Raw genomic sequence first — 10,690 nt, forward strand, 5'->3', positions numbered from 1 at the left:
TTTGCTTTTAGGAGAAAAGGGTAATTTTTTTAAATTCTATTTTATTAATCAAGTAACTTCCATATCCATCCTAAGTAATGCAATTCATCCTGTATGCTTACATTGACTCTATTATCCTATAAATGTTACGCCAAAGCATTATGACCTGTAGAGTTTGGAAATATTTTTAAATGCTAAGGAACTGTTCTATGTCATCTATTATTCTTCAGAAAGGAATGTTTATAACATGTGATTTCTTGTTTTTAAACCAATCTGAATAATTGGTGGGATTGAATAAGTCTGTGATCCTAAATAATCTCCTTAGATAACCTAAAGGTAATTTAGTTAAAAGTAGAGATTCTAACTCTTAAGCATCTCTGTTTGAGATATTTCTATATCATGTAAGATTTTAGAAGTTGGAATGACTCAGTATAACTCTTCAGAGAGACAAGGTGCAAGCCAGGCTTAACATATATTAAGGTATATCTTCTAATGTAGCTAGACATAACAGAAAAGAAAATCACTAATGATATCATACCTGGTGAAAAGCATATACTTCATTCAAAGTTGGTTGTGAGTAATTCTGGTTTGAGTCCTTATTTCACTTGACCTATGTAACCTTTTCTTAGAGAAGTTGTAATTAAATTCTGTGATTTTTCCATGTATTCAAAGCTATTGTTTTCTATACACCCAGTTCAGAAGTGTCCACTAATCTGTTTACCACAAATTAACTTAATCCATACATTCTTAATATTACTAGTATCTAAAAATAATAATCTAGGCTCACTGGTGTTGGGGGAGGGAAGTATTCCACTTTCAACAAAAGAAAGTATTGATTTTCAAATAGCTTCTTTACTTGTGATATACTGATCTAAAAAATAGCTGCTATGTAAAGTAAAAAGGATTTTTATTTATTTGGAAAGTAAATATAAAGTTTACCATTACTGAATGTTAAGCGAGATCAAAATATTTAGGAAATCAATTACATGTTCCAGTAATGACAGAAATTTAGAGGCTGTTTTTTTAGCATTATTCTAAAATCATTTTCCTTCCACATTTGTCACACAGGAGTTTGTGCTGAAGGATTTCTTGGCCATTTTAGAGACTGTAATCTAGTTAAAAGGTTTGTTTATGCTTCCCATCTCTGTTCTGCTGATGGTATTAGAATGCAGGCCAGAGCCAGACATCTAACTGTTTATAACATTCAAACTTCAATTAAAGCTACAGTGTTCTGTTCACTATATATCAGAAACCTCTTACCAGATGCAAATACCGCCAGTAATAATGGCAATGATTTTGTGTAGCCATAGGCTTTCCTAAATCATGCCACTCCTTATGAATTCCTTTTTCTTATTTAGGAAATATTAACATTTAATTATTTCATAGAAGTCTAAAAATGAAGCTTTTTTATTCTAGAATTAGTATAGCATTTCCTTCAACAATTGTTTTTGATAATAAAACCTAGCAGCTTATATTATTGCATATCTTATTAAAATGATCCAGTTTAGCTTTTTTAACATTAGTAAATTCTTAGTTAAGTGTTAGTTTGCTATCCAATTGATTTGACTCCTGTTTCTAGTTTGAAGAATATAGCAATATTTTGTCTATTAGAAAACAAAAGCAGCAGTCATATCACTACAGTATTTTTATATGTATGAGAGAGGACTAGATCCACATAATACATACTTTAATTTAATCTTATGTTGCCTTTCTGGTCTGCTGCTCATACTGTTTGTGGTTTCTATGTTTAAGTACATTGATAAACTGTTTTTAAAATTTTTTAAGCTGTTAAGAATTCTCTGAAAACATTTTTTCAGCAGCTTCTCTGCTTTTTGTACAGTTTACCTCAGTGAGTCAGAAAATGAATCGTTTATGTGTCTAATTTTTCTAATTAGTAGGCAAATTTCCTATATTATATTGCTTTTGCTTTTTATAAAACTAAATTTTAGTTTTTATTAATTTTAGACCTTGATTTATTAAATGTATATATTCTTTATGTATATACATATATTTTTTATTAAAATATAAATCTAAAGGAGATTTAAACATTTCAGGAACGATGAAAAATTATATTAAATTGAATGAAAACCTGCTAAAATGCTTTTAATTAAGAAAAATTACAGTGGAAAAAGCTGTATTTCTCATTTTCCTTGGCACTGAAAGTAATGATCTTTTTATTTTGGGATTATTATAGGGTAGAAAGTTAGGAAAGACTACCTGTGGTATCTAAAGATAAGCGCTAACAACAACCATGCAAAATTTGACTTGTAGGATCTGTAAGATAAGCTAAGTTGAAACCAAGTCACAAAATAATGTGCACAGTATGATCCCATTTGTGTGAAAAAAAATACAGGTTAATATACGTACAACATATAAGAATATATATATTTACATACATATAATTTTGTGTATCTGCATATATATTTATAAAATTAAAAATTGTGTAAAATATATACCTTATATTTTTGTAAATACATTAAGAAATGGTCTGGAAAATACGTACCAAATTGTATCCTTAGTTTATAGAAAGTACTTATGTGGGATGCTGGAAGGTAGAAGAACTCTTACTGTTTTGCATACTTTAGTATTACTGGGATTTTTTTTTTTTTTTAAGAATAAGCTCATATCCATGTAGTAATTTTATAATGGAAAAATATATTTACGTATTAAAGGATTCAGAAAAAGAATGACCCAGGAAAATTGCAGTCCTAGCCCCTAATTGTCACATTAATATATCTCTTGACTACCTTGAAGAGAATTGAGTATTGGCCAACAATCATCATAGCTTGATACAGAATAAAGTCTGTTAGACTGATCTAATCTTACCTAACAGGGTGAAAAGCCTAGTCAGTTGAGGCAGGAACATCTATCCTGATTTTTAAATATTTTGCTTCTTATTGCAAAATGCATTTCTCACTATCTTGGGAAAATATAGACTGGAGAACCAGTGGTGAAGACTGTCAGTCTTAAAGTGGTAGACAGTAAATCAGTTTCAGTCTGAGATAAGATACAATGTATGGGCCTAAGATAGACTTTTGTTATTTTAATCAGTGATCCAAATTATTGTATGCTCATTCAGAATACAGATGGCATAGTCGCTTAACATTTTTATGATGTTTTCCATATTTAGATACTGGTTTGAATAAAGACAAAAATAAAACAGGAGGTTTTAAGATTAAGTCCTTTTTTTTTTAAGTGACTGAAAGATGTACTTGAATAACACTTCAGGAGCCTTTGTAAAATAACATCAAACTCAGTATGTAAACATGCAGAGTAAAGAAGCAATTAGAATTCTGTAGAGTTAATCACAGTGGCCTTCCTGGGAGGACATGAGTTAATCAGAGTTTAGGTAGAGGAGAGATGCTAGGTTGGCACAGAAGAGAGTAATTTAAGTAAAGACAAAACTTCCAATGGGATAAGGGGATGGGGACGCTTATTTTTACTAGTTTGAAAGCTAGGATTAAAATTCAGAATAACCCGATAAATTAGGAAAGTGATTAGAAATAATATACTTTGCATTTATGTTTTTAAAATTTTATTTCCCAGAATGCAGGTCAGAAAAGGAATAGGGGACAAAATAACTTGCGTAAAAAATAAGACAATGAATAGTTCTTTGCAATTATGACTGGAAAATCCGTCAGAGTCTGAAACAAGTGTACTGTGAATATGTGTTGGAAATGAAACACTATAGTTAAAATAGGAAAATTTTATCCAAGGATACTGAGGTTCTTTTTCCCTTCATAATTAAACTTCATACTCAGGTTGGTCCGTAGGATCAGTAGTAAATAGTACACAATTGAAACTATAAATCTTATATATAAATAAATTCTAAAAATAGCAAAAAGATACAGCTTACTTTTTCTCCATTTACTTTATAAGGTTTATTTGCATTTAATTTGTTTCCAGCTGGCCCCATCATGTAACTTACCATCCCACCTACCCCCTACCACTATGTACTGAACTTTTTTTTTCTGAAAAATGGGAAGTTTAACAAGTTCTATAAAATATGACTCTGTATTTTGTTTCATCCAAAAAGTCATGAAATATTCTCTTTTAAATCTATGTAGGGGTCATTGACTTGGTGTTTTATCTTTTTTTTTTTTTTTAAATCAGTAGTTAGTCGATGTCTTCCTTCAACAAATGTAGGTTGACACCTGTTATGTGCTCACTGGAATCGTGAGGAAAAATAGACATGGATCTTGCTCTTCTAAACTGAAGTCCTAGAAATAGGGAAGGATAGTAATCAAATAATCACATAAATAAATGCAAGTTGAAACTGTTTCATTTGCTGTAGAGAGGTACATGGTATTTAATATGAGGCCTTTTAGAAGGATAATTAATCAGTTAGTGGGACCAAGGGAAGCTTTTGTTTTGTTTTGAGAAAGTGTTTAGTTAGCTGAAATTTTGATGAATTTGAGTTAACTTGATCAAGAGAGAGAAAAAAGTTTTGTGGAAGGAAGGAACAGTATGTACAAAGGTCCTGATGGGGGGATGGGGAGCATAGTACCTAATATTAAATGAAGGTCAGAGTGACAGAAGCTAAGAACTAGAGAGTGCATGGTAAGAAGTGATGCTAAGGAGTTATGTAGGAGCCAAATTGCAGTATGTTGTAGGCCAAGATTTTCTTAGCCTTAGGGTTACTATTTAAATTTAGACTAATATTCTTTATACTCAACACAAAAGCTTACTACCACAGTTGACCCTTGAACAGCTAGGGGTTAGGGATGCCAACCCTTCAAGCAGTCAAAAACCTGAGTATAATTTATAGCTGGTCTTATTATCCGCGGTTCCTCCATATGGGAGGATTCAACCAATCGCAGATCGTGTAGTACTGTAGTATTTACTATTGAAGAAAATCTGTGTATAAGTAGACCCATGTGGTTCAAACCCCTGTTTTCAAGAGTCAGCTGTACTTATAAAAGGGTTGTTAAGGAGTCCATTTTTATTTCAGTTTAAAACTCATAACGCTTTTTCCCGTAGAATCATTGTTGTAGTGGTCAGGTCTCCTAAAACCCCTTTAACACAGATAACGATGGAAAGTAGTGAATATAACGTTGTGCCCTAAACATACCTACGTGGAAGTTAGAAAAGAAAAGCAAAAAAGGGGATTAAATTGATGTCTGTATGTGCTCAAAAGAATGTCCTGGGTGTGATTGACTACGTTTGAATAATGAAGAAAAAGAATATGTCTGCAAGTAAAGCAGGCTGCTGTAAGAAATCATAGAAAATGATTGTCACATTCAGTTGGACAACTTGAGAGGACCCTCAACTGGCACCTGGATATGAAACAGTGTCATGTCTGGAGCGTACCAAGACAGAGAAAGTAGAAGACATCACATTCACAAATTGTTCCAATCTTGACATATTTGTGTCAACGTATTGGAACACAAAATTTTTTTAACTTCTTTTAAGAAAAGTAGAATTGCAAAATGGTAACAATACAATGCCAACTTTATTTTGGGTTTTTTTAGAGTAATTCATACACTCAGAAGCAATTATAAATTACTAAGTTACGTTAACTATTTCAGGCCTCTATGTTAGCCTTGAAAATATTGATGTACCTCCCTTGGAGTAGTACTTTTAAAGACAAAGTTAAAGAAATTTAACTTTTGATTCTTATTTTCCATTTAACTTAGAACATTGTCAATAGGATATTTTCATTTCTTGTACATTTTAAGCCTCTTTGCACATGTTTGTCTGTATTAATAAACAATCTAATTAATAATTAAAACTTCAAGAAATGCCCCAAGTATTAAGAACATTATAAAATGATGGATAAATTACTTGAATTTTATTAAGACCAAAATATCACAAAATGTGTTAAATTATAAGAAAAAGGCAAAATATATGCAAGCATTTGCTGAATAGACAGGATGCATCACATTACTCTTGGTTGATGAATTCTGCCAATGCATCATCCTTCATCAGGTGATCGTGAACTTTGTGGCATTCTCAGGTATGACTTTTAAAAGATTAACACCTAGGGGCTTCCCTGGTGGCGCAGTGGTTGAGAGTCCGCCTGCCGATGCAGGGGACACGGGTTCATGCCCCGGTCCGGGAGGATCCCACATGCCGTGGAGCAGCTGGGCCCGTGAGCCATGGCTGCTGAGCCTGCGCGTCCAGAGCCTGTGCTCAGCAACGGGAGAGGCCACAATGGTGAGAGGCCCGCATACTGCAAAAAAAAAAAAAAAAAAAGAAAAAAAAAAAAAGATTAACACCTAAAATTAAGAACTACAGAATTGATTTTAGTGTTTATTTATTTACTTATGTATTTGCTTTTTTACTTATTTATAAAACATTCTAAATGAGACAGTATCACTAGCATTGCTTTATTTTACTACGGTGTCTAGTAAACTACTGATGATTCATAGACCATAAGTATTTGGGAAGCTCATTAGTGTTTGAAAAGACAGTTCACTAAATGTAACTAATAACTCTAAGAGGTCATCATACCTTCTAAACAGAATTGAAGAATCACTTGGGAATTATTCCATGATTGATGTGTTCCCTCTGTTTTACAGCTTTCTACTTGTCTGTCTGTCAAAGTATATTCCAGAGATCCCTAGTTCTGTGATAAGTTAGTAGGCATGATCCCTCTACCTCCAGGAAGGTTTCTTCTTCAAAGTTTAGAAAACATGATTGAAGAATGCTGAATAGGATTGTTTTACTGCAGTAGTAATCACTCACATTTATTGAGTGCTTACTTTGTGCCACTCACCGTGCCAAGCATTTTACATACATTATCTTATTTAATCTTAACAACCAGAAAAAAACATTCCGAGGAACACACTTAAGGAAGTATTTCCTCACAGCTTGTATGCACCTGTGCAAGAACTTCTGTTAAGAATGTAAAAGTGAGACAATACCATTTTCTGTTGTTAAAATCCTACGACTTTGGGAAAGAAAGGTTATGAAATTTATCCTTAAAATTAAATGTTGAACTTAATAGTATGTTTCTATACTCTTCTAACCACTACATTCACAGATGATCAGTGGTAACCATTATACTCTTTTTATAAATAGGGAACAACCTTTATAGTTTCAGAGACATGCCTAGGTTTAAACACGGGCTGCATATACTGACTACTGTAGTATTCAACCTTTGGTGAGCTGTTATGGTTCTGAACTTTAGTTTATCTGTAAAATTAGTATAGTGATGCATTTCTCACAGAGTTGTGACTATTAAATGATAGAGTACTGAGTGCATATGAATTCCTAGCATGTTGTGGACATTTACTAAAACTTGGCTTCCTTTTCCTTCTCTGCTGCTTCTATTAGTAATCATGTTTTAGAATCTTTGTGCAATTATATATACATTAAATTTTTAAATCGTTTACCTTTTTAAAAAAATAAAATAATCTGTTACTCCTAAAACTACTATTAAGACTTTCCTGAAATTCTACAGATGAGGGCTTGATTTACTCCATCTTTTTGCTATTCTGTACTTTGCTAATAAAATGGGCACCTATAAATGTTGTTGAACTCAGATATTAGAGAAATTTGAATAAATGGTCACACTTCATTAATGTAGGTATTCTACTGATAGTTTAAGCTGTGCTTTTGGTAATTCTTAGTAAGTGAAGTAGTATTAAATTACTTCCTTTTTTTTGGTCTTAATTACCCCATATTAAACAGGCAATATTGCAAAAAGGTTAAGAGCCTGGACTCTAGACCACTCTGAGGTGGGCACAATTATTACACATGTTTTACTGATGAGGAAATTGAGGCACAGAATGGCACATAGTTAAGTGGTAGAAATTTGAATATATATATATATATATATATATATAAAATCTCACTTTTAAAAATGCCTCGAATTTACTGAGTGCCATAAAAGTGTTAACTGTTAATAGTGATTATATGTATTATTTGTACATTGTAATATAGAAAAAATTGTGACTAATATTTTTTAAACGTTTTATTTTATATTGGAGTATAGTTGATTAACAATGTTGTGTTAGTTTCAGGTGTACAACAAAGTTATTCAGTTATACATATACATATATCTATTCTTTTTCAATTTTTTTTTTTTTTTTTTTTTTGCGGTATGTGGGCCTCTCACTGTTGTGGCCTCTCCCGTTGCGGAGCACAGGCTCTGGACGTGCAGGCTCAGCGGCCATGGCTCACGGGCCTAGCCGCTCCTTGGCATGTGGGATCTTCCCCGACTGGGGCACGAACCTGTGTCCCTGCATTGGCAGGCGGACTCTCAACCACTGTGCCACCAGGGAAGCCCTCAAATTCTTTTCCCAATTAGGTTGTTACTTAATATTGAGCAAAGTTCCTTATGCTATTCTGTAGGTCCTTGTTGGTTATCCATTTTATATATAGTAGTGTGTACGTGTCAATCCCAAACTCCCTATCCCTCCCCCATTCCCTTCCCCCCCACCCCCCCACCCCATAACCTTAAGTTTGTTCAAGTCTGTGAGTCTGTTTCTGTTTTGTAAATAAGTTCATTTGTATCACATATAAGCACTATCATACAATATTTCTCTTTCTCTGTCTGACTGACTTAGTATGACATTCTCTAGGTCCATCCATGTTGCTGTAAATGGCATTATTTCATTCTTTTTAATGGTGACTAATATGTTTTGGTAAGAGTCTAATTTGGTAGTTTTTCATTTGGCAGAATAAAACAAATTCAGTTTAATTTACAGTTCCTTGAAAAGTGTATGAGACTTTTATGTAGCATTTTTATTTGATAAATCCTTTACATTATTTTTTACTTCTTAATCTTATCATTGAGAGATAGAGGGAAAAAAATCCCTACTGTTTCCCATAAAGAAACTGAGACATAAAGAAAGTTTAGGACCTTTTAAAGCATGGCAGTATTTAAAGTCAGTAAAAAGACTAAAATTAGAATTCAGAATATTCCATGTGCCAGTATGTTGAGCCACACATCTCTATTCAAACAACAGGCTTATTAGTTGGCAAACTAAATGTTAAAGGTATATTATTTTGTTCATCAAAACTTTCATTGGCTTGTGTCTCCTTTGGATGTGTCCTCTTAAGGTTGATTCAATGGAAAGATGGTATGAAAAAAAATTGTCTTACTTGGGATTAGACTAATTAAAGCTAAGTGGTGGCCTATGTATCCCTCAGGACATGTAACAGTTGAGTATCTTTTTTGAGTTATCAACTGGCTTCCCCTCCACCCCCATCCCCCCACCCTCCCCACCCCTGTTTGATGAGCTAGGTGGAAAACTTCTCTCCTATTTCTCATAGTATCAGGAAGTACTGTAGTACTATCGCTTCAGTGTGCTTTTCTGAGCCACCCAAAAAACTTAACCATCATTCTTATTTAGTTTCTGTGAAAAGTGATTACGAGTTTCAAAGAATAAATTATTGTACAATGAACTTTTGAAAAGCATTAGGATTATAAGAACAGTTTCTGATTTTTAGAAAGACATTTTAAATAGATGTTTGTTTTTTCTCGTTTAGAATATTGCATAGTGTCTATAATTCATCAATTTAAGAAAGTGCTGAACAGTTTGGTTGGGATCCAGAAAATAATAAATGGTGATGACCAGAAAATTCAAAACCATCTCTTTAAGAGAGAATTGTAAATGGTTGCTTAGACAAATAAGTAATAGAAGACTGTCTAATAGTTGCTTAGGAGGTATTTTATGTAAAATAATTTATTATGAATTTTCTCTTTAAAACTAAAAAACTTAAAATTTAGTGTTTTAGTCTAATAGTTTGCAAACCTTTATGGGGACTTCCACGTAAATGCAACTTTTATTATAGAAAACTGAATAAAGATAACTCTTTATGTGTTTAAAATAGCAAGGTATTGACTCAAAGGCACAGTGTCCGTACTATTTTCCGCATGGAGTAATGTTTAAATTTTAAACAAGTTTTGCAGAATGTTTGCTCTCTCCATCTCTCTCTCTCTCTCTCCCTCCCTCCCTCCCTCCCTCCCTCCCTCTCTCTCTCTCTCTCTCTCTCTGGTGTTTTCATATATTCATTCTGCCAATTATTAGGGGCGTAGACTCAGGGGCATCCTAATCACCTAATAACCCAGTTTGAAAATTTAAATTATTTTGTAAGTCCTGATGTGATTAAACCACTTTAAGTTTCTGGAAAAAAATATCGTTATGTTTTAAATAATCTTTTTTAAAGTTATGGCTTATGAAAAGGATTATTCTCTTTAAATGAGAATGTTGTGGACACTTTAGAATATTATTAAGACTACCATCAGCTGCTAAGGGACATCAAATCCTGACTCAAGAAAATAGTAATATTTTCATAAGCAGGAATTTTTTTCAAAGAGAGAAAAGATGTACATTATTGTTTATGTGTTCATATTATAGATGCAGTTAGGTAAAGAGAGTCCTAGGACACAAGAAGAATCTCAGGTTTTTCATAGTGGTATAGAGAAGCATAAATATTCATTCAGTTTGTTCTACACATGTTCAACTACTTGCTGTGAGCCAGATATTCAGCAATAAATAAGACAGGTAGGGATCATGGAGCTTAAGAGTGATCAGCTATACAAAAGAACAGTTCTTTCAGGTAGCTAGAGAAAGGAGATACAAGTTGAGTTGTAAGACAGACCTTTCTAGGTAATAATAATAAATACATGTAATTTTCAACCTCTTAATTTTATTGATGAGGAAATAGAGACCCAGAAAAGGTAAATGATTTATCCAAGGTCATATAGCAAGTGGTATATTTAAGACCAAGGTCCCCTGCCTCCTAGTATACTTATATT

Source organism: Mesoplodon mirus (genome assembly GCF_964341445.2).
Source record: "Mesoplodon mirus genome assembly, chromosome: 8".
Lineage (NCBI taxonomy): Eukaryota > Metazoa > Chordata > Mammalia > Artiodactyla > Ziphiidae > Mesoplodon > Mesoplodon mirus.